This window comes from Hyla sarda, chromosome 3 (assembly GCF_029499605.1).
Source record: "Hyla sarda isolate aHylSar1 chromosome 3, aHylSar1.hap1, whole genome shotgun sequence".
Classification (NCBI taxonomy): domain Eukaryota; kingdom Metazoa; phylum Chordata; class Amphibia; order Anura; family Hylidae; genus Hyla; species Hyla sarda.
Genome location: NC_079191.1, coordinates 131,234,399 through 131,252,890, shown reverse-complemented (window position 1 = coordinate 131,252,890; position 18,492 = coordinate 131,234,399).

Below are 18,492 nucleotides of genomic sequence, written 5' to 3'. Positions count from 1 at the left end.
GTGATTCATACCCTTCTACTTACTCTATTCCGCTGCAATTGCTCCTTTTCATCTTTTTTTTGTGTTGTATTTTGACCATTAATGTATGCATTAGTCCATCCCTCCCCCCCCCCCCTTCCAGTTTCTATGCATTTCTATGAGATATGTCTCACTTTTTACTCTATGGACATTGCCCACTTCTCGTCACCTTTATATGCACAAATTGTTAGAAATGTATTTTGTCTTACTTCCAAATTTGTTGTAGATTTGTTCTCTCCTTTCTTGCATATAAACATTTTCAATAAAATAAAATAAAAAATTGCTGTTGGCCAAATGTTTGTTTGACTGATAGTTATATTCCCAGACCTCCCCATACATATGAATGGTCAGTACAGCAAAGTATTCATCTTTCCCCTATGGGACAGCTCTGGCATTGCCTTATTCCACCCAGAACCCAGGGTTAGACAGTGAAGATCCAACACACCTGACCCTTCTTTCCAACATCATTTGTAGGGAGGCCGCCATACACTATAGACAATTGGTTGAACTAACCAAAGTAGCCTTTAGCCGTGTACTGTGCATTATACTCCTATCTATATTGAGCCTTTATCCCTTTCTGGCTTACTTGCAGAAGTGGGAAGCCAGAAATAGCCAATCAAATGTGGCCTTTATCCATTATGTGAATCCCCCATTCCACCACATGACAAAGATGTGCCATTGGATTAAGATGGTAATTGTTAGGCCATTGAAATATAGTGACCTTATTATCATGTTAAAGGATCCAGTTTGAGATTATGTGAACTTTGTGACATGGTGCATTATCCTCATATGTTTACGCGTCCATGCTGGAACACGCATGTGCAAACAATGATAGGCTGTGCGCCGCCGTAGTGCAGTAGTATGACGGAGCAGGAGCAGATGGATGAAGTGAGCGGCCAGGATTAAGCTATTGGCCAAGGTCAAGTTCGCAAAGCATGTAAGAGATGTGCTGATTGGTCTTATATGCTATCCCTGAGTTAGGGATATAGGTACTGGACGCTATTAGGGGAAGTGATGATGACATCACAAGTACCTATGTTATATAAGGTTGCTAAAGTGGTTCCTGGCTGCAATTACCCATTACCCTCCAGATGATGTTACAATAGCAATGAAACATGTAGAGGGGGCAAAAGAGTTTGACTTTAAACCACGCTAGAATACTGGCTCAGAACTATTGAGCACTGCAGGCTCAATATACGAGGGAAAGATATACTAGGGAAAGATATCCCAGATACATGCAGTTTCAGCAGTATAGTATTCATTTTTTTATAACAGAAAACATTAAAAGTGAAGTTTTAGTGGAAGGCATCATCTTAGAGGGGTTGTTTTTACCCTGGGCTTAGGCCCGTGGGTTTGATGATTCATTGTAACGGGCCCCCAACCCAATTTCCCTTGGGGTTTTTGCTGTATTAGTGGAATATTAGTGGAAGGGGGCTAGGCACGGTGGAAAGACCACAATAAAGAGCTGGGGAAAAACAATGTATTCTGGGAATTGTAGAACTGAGCAACTATTATGTACAAAGTGCTGCCTCCTGACCATAATTCCCTGTACCTATTCCTTTTAGTCATCATTATTAGAGATGAGCGAAGTTACAGTGATTCTATTTGTCACGAACTTCTCGGCTCGGCAGTTGCCGACTTTATCCTGCATAAATTAGTTCAGTGTTCAGGTGCTCCGGTGGGCTGGGAAAGGTGGATACAGTCCTAGAAGAGAGTCTCCAGCCCACCGGAGCACCTGAAAGCTGAACTAATTAATGCCGGCTAAAGTCAGCAACCGCCGAGCCGAGAAATTTGTGACAAATTGAATCACTAACTTCGCTCATCTCCAATCATTACCATAAGATCACTGCTTAGACCATGGATACTTTAGAGACGTGAGGTATTATTAATAGAAATAGTATTGGTACACTTTAGGGAAATCGTTTTAGAAAATGTTCCTAGAATTGCTCATATTGTAAACTACTGCAAATTCGTAACAAAATTGTGTTGTGAATATACATGTCATACAGCATGCACCATTTTTTTTTCTGTTGAATTTATATTTCATTTAATGACGAACATTTTTATTACATTTTTTAACAAACGATTCTAATTCAGAGCATGTGCTGTTTATTATTCCTGCTATTGGTCACTTTTGACTCCTTAGTGTGTCCGCGTTCTTGGCTATCTGACTAGTATTCTTCTGCGAAGAGGAAGCAGCTCCCTTTACATGTCTTGTGTGTAGTACATTGGACTGCTTTCCAAACATCCCAAGCTCCTTCACTGCCTTTGATACAGAAGGACTTGCTTGTTAGGAGAAACTCTAAGGAAGTGTTTCCCAACCAGGGTGCCTCCAGCTGTCGCAAAACTACAACTTCCAGCATGCCCGGACAGCCTTTGGCTGTCCGGGCATGCTGGGAGTTGTAGTTTTGCAACAGCGGAAGGCACCCTGGTTGGGAAACATTGCTCTTAGGAGATGGGAGGTATGTAATACAGCAACATCATTCTGTAGTACAACAGGATTGGAGGCCTGGCAACCGAGTCAAATAGGGAAATCTTTTCTTTACAGGGCTTAAAGCTCTGGGAGTGTTCTATATTATCCCTACGCTAGTTATACCCCTGAAGACGTTCGTCCATTCTATTAAAATAACCCACTCGTAACAGAAAAGCATTGACTGATGCGCACAGGGGATAATTATATACTGTATATGATTTTCTTTGATATAGAAGAATGTTGAGCATTTTTGAATACAGGGGTACCTACTTATAGTGGGATGCACCACTAATTAATATATGCTTTTGGTGATAGTGATTTGGCACTGTTTAATTTGAGGTGTAATTTTATTTTAATTACGTATTTTTCACCGTATAAGACGCACTTTTTCTTTCCCAAAACTGGTGCGTCTTATACGGCGAATTCACCCCTATCGCGGCGGTCCCTGCGGCCATCAACGTCCGGGACCCGCGGCTAATACAGGACATCACCGATCGCGGTGATGCCCTGTATTAACCCTTGAGACGGGGCGATCAAAGCTGACCGCCGCGTCTGAAGGGAAAGTGACACTAACCCGGCTGTTCAGTCGGGCTGTTCGGGACCGCCGCGATTTCACCACGGCGGTCCCGAACAACCCGACTGAATAGCCTGGTTAGTGCTTACAGGACACCGAGAGGGACCTTACCTGCCTCCTCGGTGTCTTCTCCGTTCAGGGATCCCCTGTATGGCCGGCGCTCTCCTTCCTTGTCATCACATGTACGTGCGTCAGCGTGCGTAACGACGTGATGACGGCGACAGAGAGCGAGGATACCCGACCGACAGCAGAGACGTTCCGGAGCGACGGGGACACGGCGACAGAGATGGAGCGACATCCAGGGCAGCGGTGACGGATCCGGAGCGGCGGGGACACGTGAGTATTACCTCCTATGCAGTGGTCTTCAATCTGCAGACCTCCAGATGTTGCAAAACTACAACTCCCAGCATGCCCGGACAGCCGTTGGCTGTCCGGGCATGCTGGGAGTTGTAGTTTTGCAACATCTGGAGGTCCGCAGGTTGAAGACCACTATTGGGTTCAAAATCTTTATTTTTTTAGATTTTGCACCTATAAATTGGGTGCGTCTTATACGCCGGAGCGTCCTATAGGGTGAAAAATATGGTAACTAGTAAAAGTAAAGTTTTATGGCACCTTACCTATTTCCTTGATATTACTTATGATCCGTAAGGTAATAGTTATTGGTTTACGTGTAACCATAACCTTTCACTGGTTGTTTCTATAAAAATGAAATTTTGTTAGAAAAAAACTGCTCTACCAACATTTCATTTGATTCATAAAGCTTGGGATAAAGTGAAACAGATGAGGAAGGTAGGGAAGATGATAATGCCCCATTATGGGATAATCACGCTTTGACAAACTACACGGATTTGAGAAATGGAAGGAAGCGGGAGTATTATGGGTGAAAAATCTATATAAAGGTGATAGTTTTAGATCATTTTCGGATCTTCAGGAAGACTTTCATTTGCCGCATAATCTTTTTTTCCAAAATTTGCAATTGAGATGCAGTTATGGCCCAGAATAAAATTATGAGAGTAGAGATAATAAATGACCCTATATTGAATGTAATATTAAGGGAACAAAGTAAAACTGCCAGTATATCTAGAATTTATAAATCATTGTTAGATAAATTTTGTGACGGGTATTTAATCTCTGCCTTTACAAAATGGCAGATAGAGGCGGAAGTAGAGGATGTGCAATGGAAGTCTATCTTGAAATCTATCCCCCATCAGAGTTTGGGAGAGGGAGCCAGACTATTGCAACTGTACATTGTATACAGAGTATACCAAACTCACGCTTTTCTTTGCAAAATTGGATATAGAAAAGAGTCACTCTGCCTGCGTCGCCTTCGGGAGGAGGCGGATCTTAATCATATGTTGTGGCAATGTGTGCACATAATAAACTACTGGAAGAATATAATGAATTATATTGGGGGAGGTGTTTAAGATTAATATCCCTATGGATATAAAAATATGCATATTGGGATGTGTAAAGGCACTGGCTATAGATGAAAATTTAACAGTGGGACGTTTGATATATAGCGCAAGGAAGTTGATAGCCCAACATTGGAAATATCCTAATCCCCCCAAGGATGGAACAATTTATAAGAAAGGCTGATACATTAGTGATATGGGAGAAGGCAATATAGGGTAAGAGAAACAATGTTTAATCAGATTTGGAAAAGTTGGATTGATAGGAGCTGATTATGGAGCTATGTGAATCTTTTTATTATCTCTTCTTTCTCATCTGAGGCGTAAAGGGTGGTGGTTGGGAAGAAACAGGGAGAAAATACATGAAAATATTGTATTGTTATTAGGTACAGAGTATTGGATAATGTTCGAGATGGAATGTTGAAGTAAAGTTGTATAAGCTCTGTAATGGATAACATTTACTAATAAAGAAATATTTAAATAAAAAATACACAATAAAGAGCTAAGGGAAATCAATGTATTCTGGGAATTTTAGTACTGCGATCAGAGTCCAGGAAGTATGACCTCCCGTGTCAGGGTGGGCGTGATCTGAAGCAACGCCGGGAGTGGCGCAAAATTGCCATCATCATTGTCTTACTCAAGTCTGGCACTCCACTGGAGATTCATGTTTTTGCACCCAAATTATTAATAAAGCAACGGATCTGAACACTGAACAGTGAACGCCCCCATCTTTCCTTTGCGACTATGCTTGTTTTACAGGACAGAGCACCGCAGTGATCAGAATTAGGCTGCCATGCATGTTTAGCTGCTGCTTTAGAGTAGACGTGTCCTTGACAGTGTCAGAACTAGTTATCCCAGTGCAAACGTCTGTTTCTTGTATGTATTAACATTAAAGGGGTACTCCCGGGGCATGGCCACGCATGGCATGTAAGCGGACGTGTGGCACAGAGCTCCTCCGTGACTCCTACAATTATCCTGGGCATCAAGCTATCTTTGAGACCCTAATACTTACCTGCTGGTTGCAGTGGGTCCCTGGAGTGGAGCGGTGGTGAAATGATGGGACGCCAACATCAGAAGAAGCTGCAGGAACCGATGGACGGTGGCGAGGCCGAGTCCCTGGTGAGGCGGGCGCCATCTTGTGTGGAGGTGTCGGGGATCGCGGAGCGCCTGCAGCGCTTCGCGGGTGTTACTGGCTCCGCGGACAGGGCTCCGGTGGCCAGCTGGAGTGAAGAGGAGCTGGTTGGGGCTGACTGGCTGGCCGAACCCCTGATGCCTGAGGAGATTGCAGGCCCGGCCGCTGGAAGGTTGAGGCCTGCATGTGAAGATGGCGCAGGTCAGTTTCAAGTTAACCCCCTGTATGCTGGTGGGCCTGCCGATTGTGCTGGGGATTCTTATACTTTGCATCCCCTGCTACAGGCTGCCTCTGGGGTACCTGTTTCACCATCCTTGGCCACAAAGACTCCCCAGAGTGCTCATATTCTGTCCCCTGTGGTCTGTACCCCTGTTGTTGCTAGGGGTGATGCTGCCTTGACTACTGCTACTGCCTTGCAGGTCCCTGATCCGCTCCATTTGGATTGTGCTCCTGTTGTTGCTAATGGCGATGCTGCCCTGTCCTCTGCTGCGGTGATACATACTCCTAACCAGATTTTGATGGACTGTGCCCCTGTTGTTGCTAGAGGCGACGCTGCCATGACTACTACTGCTGTGCTGCATGTCCCTAATCAGCTCTCTGTGGACTGTAACCCTGCTGTTGCTAGGGGTGATGCTGCCCCGACCACTCCTGTTGTGCCACATGTTTCTAATCTGCTCTCTATGGACTGTACCCTTGCTGCTGCTGCAGGTGTCGCTGCCCTGACTAACACCGCTGCAGTACCCACTCCAAGGCGGCCTGTGGACCGTTCTCCTGTTGTTGCTGGGGGCGACACTGCTTTGGTCTCTGCAGCTGCCATGCCTCCTGCTGCTGAACCCACTCTGAAGGATATTTTGTTGGCTATCTCTAAGGGCAACAGAGATGTGAAGATGTTGCTCAGTGGTCTTCGTGAAGACATCAATCTTATCAGACATGACATGCAGAAAGTCACTGAGAAAGTTGGTGCAGTGGAGGAGCGGGTGGGGGAACTTGAAGATCGGGTTCCCCCCACTTCAGAGGGATATGCACCGTGTTGTCAATGACCTGACCACCTTAGCTGCCAAATCTGATGACCTAGAAAACCGCCTGCGGCGGAACAATGTGCGGCTTGTCGGAGTCCCTGAAAACGCGGAGGGTCGTGACCCCAGTGATTATTTTGAGAAATGGCTCCTATCTACCTTTGGGTCAGAGACTCTGACCCCTTTGTTCGCGGTTGAACGGGCACACAGCGTGCCCACCCGTCCCCTTCCACCGGGGGCTCCCCCTCGGACCGTTCTCATCCGAGTGCTCCATTATAAGGACAGAGACATTATTCTTCGTAAGGCTTGGGACATGGAGTCCATAACCATTGATGGGAACCGTATATCTATTTTTCCTGACCTTTCTGCTGAAGTACAGAAACGGAGGGCAAAATATATGGATGTGAAACGTCTCCTTCAGGCCTTGAATGTGAAATACTCCATGTTTTATCCGGCGAGATTGCGGGTGGTTGCCCTAGGAACCACTCATATGTTCGACACCGCAATTGCAGCAGTGGAGTGGTTGGATGGCCATGAGGCGCGGATCCGGCACGGTAACACCTGACATTTTTGTTGAGACTGACTGTCATGCTGCGAACTGATGAGGCCTACCTGGGTTGCCCCCTGTTTTCTCCTGTTCTCTACTTGACTGGATGTTTTGCACAGACCCGATGCGCTAATGTCGTCTCTCTAGATGAGACTTGAAGTCCTGCTACCTCATGCTGCGGTCTTCCCGGGCCAATATATGTTTTCTCATGTTGTTAGAGATATAGCTTAATTTTGTGCCATATTTCCTCACTATATGCCTATGCAAATGTTTCTATGCTGTCTTTGCTTGCCTTGCCTACCTGCTGCTCTCTGTTGTCGCCTGATGCCCACATTATATATTCCTGTTTTTCTCTCGGATATAGGCAAGATGCGAAAGTGTTTTTTTATGTTTCATTGCGCCCTCTGCTCACGCTATGTGGGCTTTTTCTTTACCCCCCCATGTCGCAAGTTGCGCTATGTTGCGGTTTTTTGTTGTCTGGGATGTTTTTGTTGTCTGGTGTCCTCTCCTCGGTCTGTCCTGTGGCAATTCGTCTCCTCTGTCTATCTGTTCTCCTACGTTGTTCGGTTTTGCAGCTCTCCGTATGTGGCCTCTAATATCTTCATGACTGTACTATGGCTACTGATCTAACTGTGGTGGCGTGGAATGTGCGTGGCCTTAATGATCCCACTAAGCGTCTTGCTGTTTTTCAGGCGCTCAAACTGCACCAGCCTGCTATTATCTGTTTCTCTGAAACGCATTTGGTGGCTGAGACTAAACATGTGTTGAATAAACCGTGGTTTGGTCACGTTCTCATCACATTCCCGCGGTGTGAGTATTCTTATACATAACAGTATCCTATTTACCAGTATTGCTAGTTTTATTGACCCTAAGGGTAGGTTTATTTGTTTGTATGGTTCTTTTAACCATATCTTACTGGTTCTGGTTGCAGTATATGTACCTCCCCCCTACTCGGGCGATGTCTTACATAGGGTGGTTACCTTTTTGTCCTCCCTGCCTGATGCACCGCTCCTGGTGGTTGGGGACTTCAATAATTTGATGCATCCTGTGTTGGATAAGTTCCCGGTGCGGGGGTCTGGGGGGCCTCAGGGCCCTACTGGCCTTGCTAGATTTGTGGAGGACATGGGTTGGGTAGATTTGTGGAGGAGGCGCAACCCTGATGCCTCGCAATATTCCTGTTACTATAGTTCTCACGGTACTCTTTCCCGTATAGATTTGGCATGGGGTAATGAGGCTATCCTTCCATTAATTAGTTCGGTTGAGTATCTTCCCCGTAGTCTCTCTGACCACTCCCCTATAATGGTACGGTTTACTAGTCGTTCTCATCCTAGGATGCGAGGCTCTATGTGGCGACTGAACCCCTTCTGGCTTCAGGTCTCTACTGTGGGTAACTCGCTTTCTATTGATATTGCTGAGTTTTATAGAATTAATGCTGGGTCGGCCTCGGTGGGTACTGTATGGGACTCGTTGAAAGCTTATGTGAGGGGTGTCCTTATTAGAGATATAACATTTTGCAAGTCTAAGAATAGAGCGTTACAGAATACGCTGCAGGCGCAGGTCATGGGGGCGGAACAGCAATTTCTTTGTGACCCATCTGATGCTAATAGGGATAACTGGCAGTCTTTACAATCTATGTTAGATGCGCGCTTGATGCACATGGCAGACAATAAACGTTTTTTTCTACAGCAGAAGTATTTTGAGTGTGGTGAGAGCACCGGGCGTTTGTTGGCGCGTACGGTCAGAGCCCAGCAGGGTTCTACCTCTATCCCCTGCCTTTGTGATGGTGCCGAGACTGTGGTTCGGGAGGATGCGGATATTCTGAGGGTATTGGTCTCCTTTTATGAGGAGACTTACTCTTCCAGGTTGTCGCATGACAGTCAGGCCATAGAGCACTTTGTCTCTGCTATTTCTCTCCCGGTGCTAGCGCAGACGCAGAGGGACATGCTGGATGACCCTATCTCTATTGAAGAATTGGAGAAAGCTCTGGGCGAGCTTCCGTCTGAAAAGTCTCCAGGGGTGGATGGGCTCCCTAATGAATATCTTAAACACTATAAGGATATCCTGTTACCCAAACTGTTAGAAATATTAAGAGCTGCCACTGAGGGGGTGACATTGCCGGGTTCCATGATGGAAGCGATTATAGTGTTATTACTGAAGCTAGGTAAAGATCCACATTTAGCAGGCTCCTATAGGCCCATTTCCCTCCTGTGTTCTGATGTTAAGCTGATAGCTAAAGTCCTGGCTAATAGACTGCTGAAGGTAATCTCCTCATTGATACACGGTGACCAAACAGGATTTATGCCTGGGAAGTCTACGGCGGAGAATATCAGAAGGCTTTTTTCAAACCTTCAATTGCAGCCGAGGGGTGACGGATGTAGAGCTGTGCTGTCACTTGACGCTGCCAAAGCTTTTGACAGCATTGAGTGGCCATTCCTTTGGTGTGTAATGCGACATATGGGATTTGGGACAGTATTTTTATCATGGGTGAAACTACTATATGCAGCCCCTTGTGCTCGGATACGGGCTAATGGTTTATTGTCTCATTCATTCCCATCGGGCAGGGGCACGTGCCAGGGGTGTCCCCTTTCCCCTTTGCTCTGGCTATAGAACCCCTGGCCATTTTGGTACGGGCTTCTTCTGAGTTTAGGGGATTCTGCTATGGTGGTCTGGAAGAGCGCATTGCCCTTTATGCTGACGCCATGTTGTTGTTTATGAGGGACGTAGTGCATTCTTTGCCCCTGTTTATGGCATTGATAGAGAATTATGGTAGTTATTCTGGCCTGGTTATCAATTGGGATAAGTCTACGATTCTCCCTCTTGATCCCCTTCCCCGCATGCCGGTATTGGATAGGGTGGGTCTCCCCGTAGTAACTCAATTTAAATACCTGGGTGTAGTGGTCTCAGCGAATCTTTTTGATTATATATCTCTAAACCTCATCCCATTGCTTGATCGTAGCTCGGGTAAAGTGGCCGTGTGGTGGAAGCTGCCTCTCTCTATGATAGGTAGATCTAATTTAATCAAAATGATAATCATGCCTCAATTCTTAGATATTTTGCATAATACCCCTGTTTGGATGCCTGTGAAACACTTTCTAAGGATTCCGTCTTTATTCAGAGAACTTATATGGAATGGGCGGTCTGTCAGATTGCGGTTGGAGACGTTGCAACGTAGTAAAGAGGCCGGTGGTCTTTCTATCCCTAATCCTTGGTTATACTTTTTGGCGTCACAGGTTCAACAGATGAGGGGGTGGGCTCGGTCCGACACTATGGGACGTACTGGTGAGTTGGTTTTGAGGAGACTAGGCAAGGTGACTCCTATTTACCTGTTGGAAATGGCTGCGCAGACGCAGCAGAGCCGTCGGCGTATCACCGGCCGTAGCGATGTCCCGCCCCGCCTGTGATAGGCTGAGCCCACAGTCATGTAAGGGTGCGTTCACACGGAGTAATTCAAGAGGAATTTACTCGAGTAATTCCTCTTGAATTCTCCGCTACAAATTAATGCACATCCCCTCTGCCCATTGACTTTAATGTTATTTCTGCTGTCCTGTTCACACTGCGGAAATTCTGCTAGCAGAATTCCGACGCTGAATTAATTGAAGTCAATGGTAAAAAAAAATTCCGCCTGACATCGTTTTCGCGGGCAATTCCGCAACTCCATGTCCGCGCGCAATTCCACACGAAAATTTTTTCTTTTTCGCCCGTCAATTTTTCAGCGTGAATTACTCTTCATTTACTCCATGTGAACGTACCCTAAGAAGCCAGCCAGAGCTCCTTACATGACAGTGGGCTCAGCCTATCACCGACCTGGGCAGGACATCGCTACGGCCGGTGATACGCCGACGACTCTGCAGCATCCCCGTCCCCAGGAAGTGGAATGACGTCAGCACTACCGGACCGTGAGGCCTGTGCCGGACCAAGGGGGCTCGTAGGAAGGTATGTATGAGTGTATTTCGCTTATTTTTGAGGCCCGGGCATATGTAAATGTGTACCACTACAGTTGTCCTTTAGTCTTCTAGCCAAAAAAATAATTTGGTACATTTCTGGATTTAAGACGTTCTTATAGGAGCTATAAACCTAAGAAATGTGAAGTCATGCAGTGGGGATAAAAAGTTTGGGCACCCCAGGTAAAAATTTGTATTAATGTGCATAAAGAAGTCAAGGAAAGATGGAAAAATCTCCAAAAGGCATCAAATTACAGATTAGACATTCTTATAATATGTCAACAAAAGTTAGATTTTATTTCCATCATTTACACTTTCAAAATAACAGAAAAAAAAAAATGGTGTCTGCAAAAGTTTGGGCACCCTGCACAGTTAATATCTTGTACTGCCCCCTTTGGCAAGTATCACAGCTTGTAAACGCTTTTTGTAGCCAGCCAAGAGTCTTTCAATTCTGTTTGAGGTATCTTTGCCCATTCTTCCTTACAAAAGTCTTCCAGTTCTTTGAGACTTCTGGGCTGTCTGTCACGCACTGCTCTTTTAAGGTCTATGCATAGATTTTCAATTATGTTGAAGTCAGGAGATTGTGAAGGCCATGGCAAAACCTTCAGTTTATGCCTTTTTACGTAATCCCCCATGGATTTCGAGGTGTGTTTTGGATCATTATCCACTTGTAGAAGCCATCCTTTCTTTAACTTCAGCTTTTTCACTGAAATTTTATTGAATCCATTTTTCATTCTACTCATGAGATGTTCCCTGTGCCACTGGCTGCAATACAACCCCAAAGCATGATTAATCCACCCCCATGCTTAACAGTTGGACAGAGGTTCTTTTCATTAAATTCTGTTCCCCTTCTTCTCCAAACGTACCTTTGCTCATTCCGGCCAAAAAGTTCAATTTTAACCTCATCGGTCCACAGAACTTGTTTCCAAAATGCATCAGGCTTGTCTATATGTTCATTTGCAAAGTTCAAACGCAGATTTTTGTGGTGAGGACGTAGAAGGGGTTTTCTTCTGATGACTCTTCTATGAAGACCATATATGTACAAGTATCTCTTTATAGTGGAATAGTGTACCACAACTCCAGTGTCTGCCAGATCTTTCTGGAGGGATTGTGCAGTCAAATGTGGGTTTTGAATAGTTTTTCTCACAGTCCTGCAAGCTGTTCTGTCTGATATTTTTCTTGGTCTTCCAGATCTTGCTTTAACTTCCACTGTTCCTGATGACTGCCATTTCTTCATTACATTCCGAACAGAGGATATTGACATCTGAAAACGTTTTGCTATTTCTTATAGCCTTCTCCAGCTTTGTGAGTGTCAACTATTTTCAGTTTCAGATTTCTAGACAACTGCTTAGGTCTTCCCAGATGATGATTGAGAACAATACATGACACTAGCAGGTTTCAGCTTTGCAAAGGGGGCAGTGCATGCTATAAATTCTGCAGGGTGCCCAAACATTTGTAAACGCCATTTTTTTGTTTTCTGTTATTTTGAAAGTGTAAATGATGGAAATAAAATCAAACTTTTGTTGACATATTATAAGAATCTCTAATCTGTAATTTTTCCATCTTTCCTTGGCTTCTTTATGCATAATACAAATGTTTACCTGGGATGCCCAAACTTTTGATCCTCACTGTAAGCTGTGGCCAACTCCCAGCATCACCCTGTACTTCATACATTCATTTACAATATGACAATATGTATGCAATAGATAAACATGCCTGTCTGCTTTACCATAGATGTGTTGTTCTTGATGCTTTGGTAGAATAGAATGTAGCTCTAGTGACATCCACTGGACACATTTAAAGTAACACAAATATAGGACTGCTTCTTTCCATGTAATAAAAATAAGAATACCTACATAAAAATGCTAATGACACAAAATGACTAGTACTATGTGCAAAGAAATTTATATTTGAAAATCAATTAATTACAAAATTAATCATATAATAATTTATATAGCGCCTACAGATTCCGCAGCGCTTACAATTATTGGGCATAAAGACAAGTATCAGACATAATATTACACAATAACTATTCAAACAAGAGGTGTGGGGATATGTTGAGGATATGTTGAGGCCAATTAAAGAATGTTATAGGCCTGTCTGAAGAGATGTGTTTTCAGGCCACGTTTGAAACTATGGATGTTGTTGTTGAGTCTGAGGGATAGCATTCCAGAGAACCGGTGCACCAGTGAAGTCTTGGAGACGGGAGTGAGAAATTCGGATTATAGAAGATGTTAGTGTGAGATCATTAGCAGATCGGAGAGAACGCGTAGGATGGTAGACAGAAATGAGAGAGGAGATGTAGGGAGGTGCAGCATTGTGGAGAGCTTTGTGTGCGAGACTGAGGATTTTGTACTGTATTCTGGACTGAATTGGTAACCAGTGTAGTGACTGGCGCAGGGAAGAGGCATCGGTGTAGCGGCTGGAGAGGAAGAGGAGTCTGGCTGCGGCATTAAGGATGGACTGGAGAGGAGAGAGTTTGGAGAAAGGAAGGCCTATTAGTAAAGAGTTACAGTAGTCGAGGCGGGAGTGAATCAAAGCAATAATGAGCGTTTTAGCAGATTCAGTAGTGAGAAACGGGCGGATTCTGGAAATGTTTTTGAGATGCAGGTGACAAGAACGTGAAAGGGACTGAATATGGGGAGTGAAAGACAGATCAGAGTCAATTATAACTCCAAGACAGCGAGCCTGCTGCCCGGGAGTTATGGTAGTACCACATACCGAGATGGAAATGTCAGGGTTAGGTACAGTATCAGTTGATGGAGAAAAAACAAGAAGTTCTGTTTTCGAAAGATTTAGTTTCAGATATAAAGAGGACATGATGTCAGAGACAGCAGAGAGAGACAGTCACTGGTATTCTGTAGGAATGCAGGGGTGATGTTGGAGGAAGAGGTATGGAGTTGGGTGTCATCAGCATAGAGGTGGTACTGGAAACCAAATCTACTGATTGTTTTTCCAATGGGGGATGTGTAGAGTGAAAATAGTAGAGGACCCAGGACCGATCCCTGGGGAACACCGACAGCAAGGGGAAGAGGAGAAGAAGTAGAGCCAGAAAACGAGGAGCTAAAGGAGCGGCCATAGAGATAGGAGGAAAACCAGACGAGAGCAGAGTCCTTGAGACCGATGGAGCGGATACTACTGAGGAGGAGTTGGTGGTCCACAGTGTCAAAAGCCGCAGAGAGGTCCAAGAGAATCAGTAAAGAGAAATTGCCATTTGATTTGGCCGTCAGAAGATCGTCAGTGACTTTGGTTAGGGCCGTTTCTGTGGAGTGAAGGGAGCGGAAACCAGACTGTAAGGGGTTAAGGAGAGAGTTCTCAGAGAGATAGCAGATAAGGCGGGAGTAGACCAAGCGTTCCAGGAGTTTTGAGATAAAGGGGAGATTTGAGACGGGTCGATAGTTGGCTGCACAGGATGGGTCCAGAGATGGTTTTTTCAATAGTGGGGTTATGATAGAGTGTTTGAAGGAGGAGGGAAAGACCCCAGAAGAGAGGCAGAGGTTAAAGATTTTAGTTAGGTGACAGCTGATAGTAGGAGAGACTGGATGAGGTGTGAAGGCATGGGGTCACTAGAGCAGGTAGTAGGGCGGGCGGAGGAGAGGAGCCTGGACACCTCATCCTCCGTTACAGAGTGTTTCTCAAAAACAGAGTGATGAAGAGGAGACGTGGCTGGGAATTGGATCAGAACTTTTAGGGGACTGGGAGAGGATTTCATCACGAATGTCATCGATTTTAGTTTTGAAGTAATTGGCCAGGTCTTCAGCACAGAGATCAGTGATTGGGTTCTGTACTTTAGGCCGAAGGAGAGAGTTGAACGTGTCAAAAAGGCGTTTTGGGTTGTTAGACAGAGAGGAGATGAGGGAGGTAAAATATGTTTGTTTGGCGAGATGAAGAGCGGAGTAATAGGATTTAAGCATGAATTTATAGTGCAGATTGTCTGAAGAAGTCTTAGTTTTCCTCCACAGACGTTCAGCACACCTAGAGCATCACCTGAGAAAGCGGGTTGTTTGCGTGTGCCAGGTTGCTGCAGTCTGTGTCGGGAGGTTCGTGTTTTAGAGGGTGCCATTTGATCCAGGGTAGACTTTAGGGTGTCATGGTAATGTTTGACTGCTAGATTAGGGCAGGAGAGAGAAGAGATTGGTGATAGTGAAGATTGTAGAATGTCTATAAATTGATTAGTGTTTATGGCACGCAGGTTTCTGTAAGTGTACAAGGTTGGAGTGTCTGGAAGAGGATAGGAGTTACTGATAGAGAAAGAGAGAAGGTTGTGGTCAGAGAGCTCAAAAGGAGAATTAGTGAATTTAGAGACAGAGCAAAGTCTAGAGAAGATCAAGTCCAGTGTATTCCCATCCTTGTGTGTGAGAGAGTCAGTAAGCTGTGAAAGGGCAAAGGAGGAGGTTAGAGACAGAAGCCGAGAGGCAGAAGAGGAGATTGGGGTATCAATGGGGATATTAAAATCACCCATGATGAGTGTAGGTGTTTCTGAGGAAAGAAAAGGAGGGAGCCAGGTGGCAAAATGATCCAGGAACATTTGGGGAGAACCAAGAGGACGATAGATGACCGCCACTCTGAGAGACAATGGGTGGAAGAGCCTGAGGGTGTGGACCTCAAAAGAGGGAAACGTGAGTGAGGGTAGAGGGGGGATGACTTGAAAAGTGCATTGTGGTGCTAGAAGCACCCCAACTCCTCCACCATGCCTGGTGTTGTAAAATACCCCATTTAGAACAGTGGTCTCAAATGGTGGCCCTCCAGATGTTTTAAAACTTCAACTCCCAGCATGCCCGGACTTGAGGTTTTAAAATATCTGGAGGGTCACAGTTTGAGACCACTGATTTAAAACATGAAAATCTGTATCCCATATACATGCAGCCACGTGTTTGCTGTGTGTTAATAGTTCATTTTTGTTTGTTTCATAATCTGGAGAAATTGTTGGTTTACGGAACAATGTGCATATGCGCTGAGCCTGGTAATGGTCATTTAGATTAAAGGCCATTCATGTAATACATGGAAAGTTCAAGTCTGCAACAGCCTCTTATAGCTCATGTGGATCGTCAGAAGGTGTCTTGATAGGACAATCCCATGGTAATGTCCCATTTGAGCTAAACATTGGATTAGTGCAATGTCTCCCAACCAGGGTGCCTCCAGGTGTTGCAAAACTATAACTCCCAGCATGCCCGGGCAGCCAAAGGCTAGTAGGGAAACACTGGGTTAGTCAATTTGAAGTTCATTTTCGTACAAGTACTGTAGCTGTAAAATGGTTAAAAAAAAAAAAAAAAAAATCATCAGCAGTGGAACCCCCTATAAATCACCCTGATCACTGATTTCTAATCCGTTTCCCTACCGAGTTTTATGGAATTGTAACATGCAGTGAGATATATATATATATATATACACATACTGTATACACACACACACACATATATATATATATATATATTTACTATGTAGTAAATTTGAGTAGCCGTATTAGTCCAGTGATGCAGATGTATTACAAGATACTGCAACATTTATGATTTGCATCTATATTTACTATTACAAAAGGAAAACAAAGAAGAAGCACCGTGGTACAGGATTCTAGATCCGTCTGGGTGCTCAGCTTCAGGGGCAGACCGACCCCCAACGTAATATCCTCAAAAAAGTGGAAGCGGCACTCCAAGATCACATCAAAATAGTGGTTTATTCACTCATCTGTGTAAGCGACGTTTCGGCTTATCAATAAAGCCTTTCTCAAGCATGAATCAACAGTGTAAGAATGGTGTATATATACCCACCCCCCGATTGCACATGCAACAGGGAGGGGGCGTGTGCTCACAACACAATAACAATAATAGTAAAACAGATCAGAGACCACAATCGGTCATACGTAACAATATAAACAGTGAAGGGTGGTGACCCCATATACAATATTAAGTCCACAAACGTGCGATCATGTGTAGTACAATCAAGTAGCGTGCATAATATCTTATAATTGACGTCTTGGTCCGGCATCAAGGGCGGCGCTCACCTGTTGACATGAACCTCTTCAGCCAATGGAAGCTCCGCTGTTCTTCTCGTGGGTCTCGCTTGTAAACAAAGCTTGTGCGCATGTATCGGATCGTCACATCCGCTTTCAACCGGAAGTTGTGGGCGATCATATGTTCGCTTAGAGACGTAATGAGAAACGCCCCCAGCGCATGCGTATGGCTCCGACTTAACTAGATTTTCGCCATCTTTGACAATGCAATGATTATAGCCCCACAGATATGGGACCTGCCGATGAGCATACCATACACAATCTTTAGTAATATGATTAGTATAGTATAATGTATTCTTATTAAGTGTAATGATTCTGATCTGCCTCTGAGTTTGATTAATTAGGATGGTCATCCGATGCAACATACTTACCTTATTTACATATTTTGCCATAAGAGATGATGGTGATTACCGGTATATATACCAATGTCAAAGATGGCGAAAATCTAGTTAAGTCGGAGCCATACGCATGCGCTGGGGGCGTCTCTCATTACGTCTCTAAGCGAACATATGATCGCCCACAACTTCCGGTTGAAAGCGGATGTGACGATCAGATACATGCGCACAAGCTTTGTTTACAAGCGAGACCCACGAGAAGAACAGCGGAGCTTCCATTGGCTGAAGAGGTTCATGTCAACAGGTGAGCGCCGCCCTTGATGCCGGACCAAGACATCAATTATAAGATATTATGCACGCTACTTGATTGTACTACACATGATCGCACGTTTGTGGACTTAATATTGTATATGGGGTCACCACCCTTCACTGTTTATATTGTTACGTATGACCGATTGTGGTCTCTGATCTGTTTTACTATTTTTGTTATTGTGTTGTGAGCACACGCCCCCTCCCTGTTGCATGTGCAATCGGGGGGTGGGTATATATACACCATTCTTACACTGTTGATTCATGCTTGAGAAAGGCTTTATTGATAAGCCGAAACGTCGCTTACACAGATGAGTGAATAAACCACTATTTTGATGTGATCTTGGAGTGCCGCTTCCTATATTTACTATTATATACATATATATATATATATATATAATTTACAAGCAAAGCCATGGCTAGTAAATTAACTAGTTTCACGCATTATGTGAGATACAGAAGTATCATTGAACAAAAGGTGATTTGTCCTTAGTAAAAGTTTGGCAAGGCTCAGAAATAAAATAAAAAAAGATACCAAATTGTATTTTTGGAAAAAAGTTTATCACCTCCACCGAATTTTTAATTCCCCACTGTAACTACAGACTTAGGCTTGAAAATACAAACTGCTTTAAAAGCATTATGAGCTTACTAAAAGCCACTGTATAAAGAAGACTATGTGATATTGGGGAAGAAAGCAATGTAAAAAAAAAAAAAAAGAGGTTTTCTTC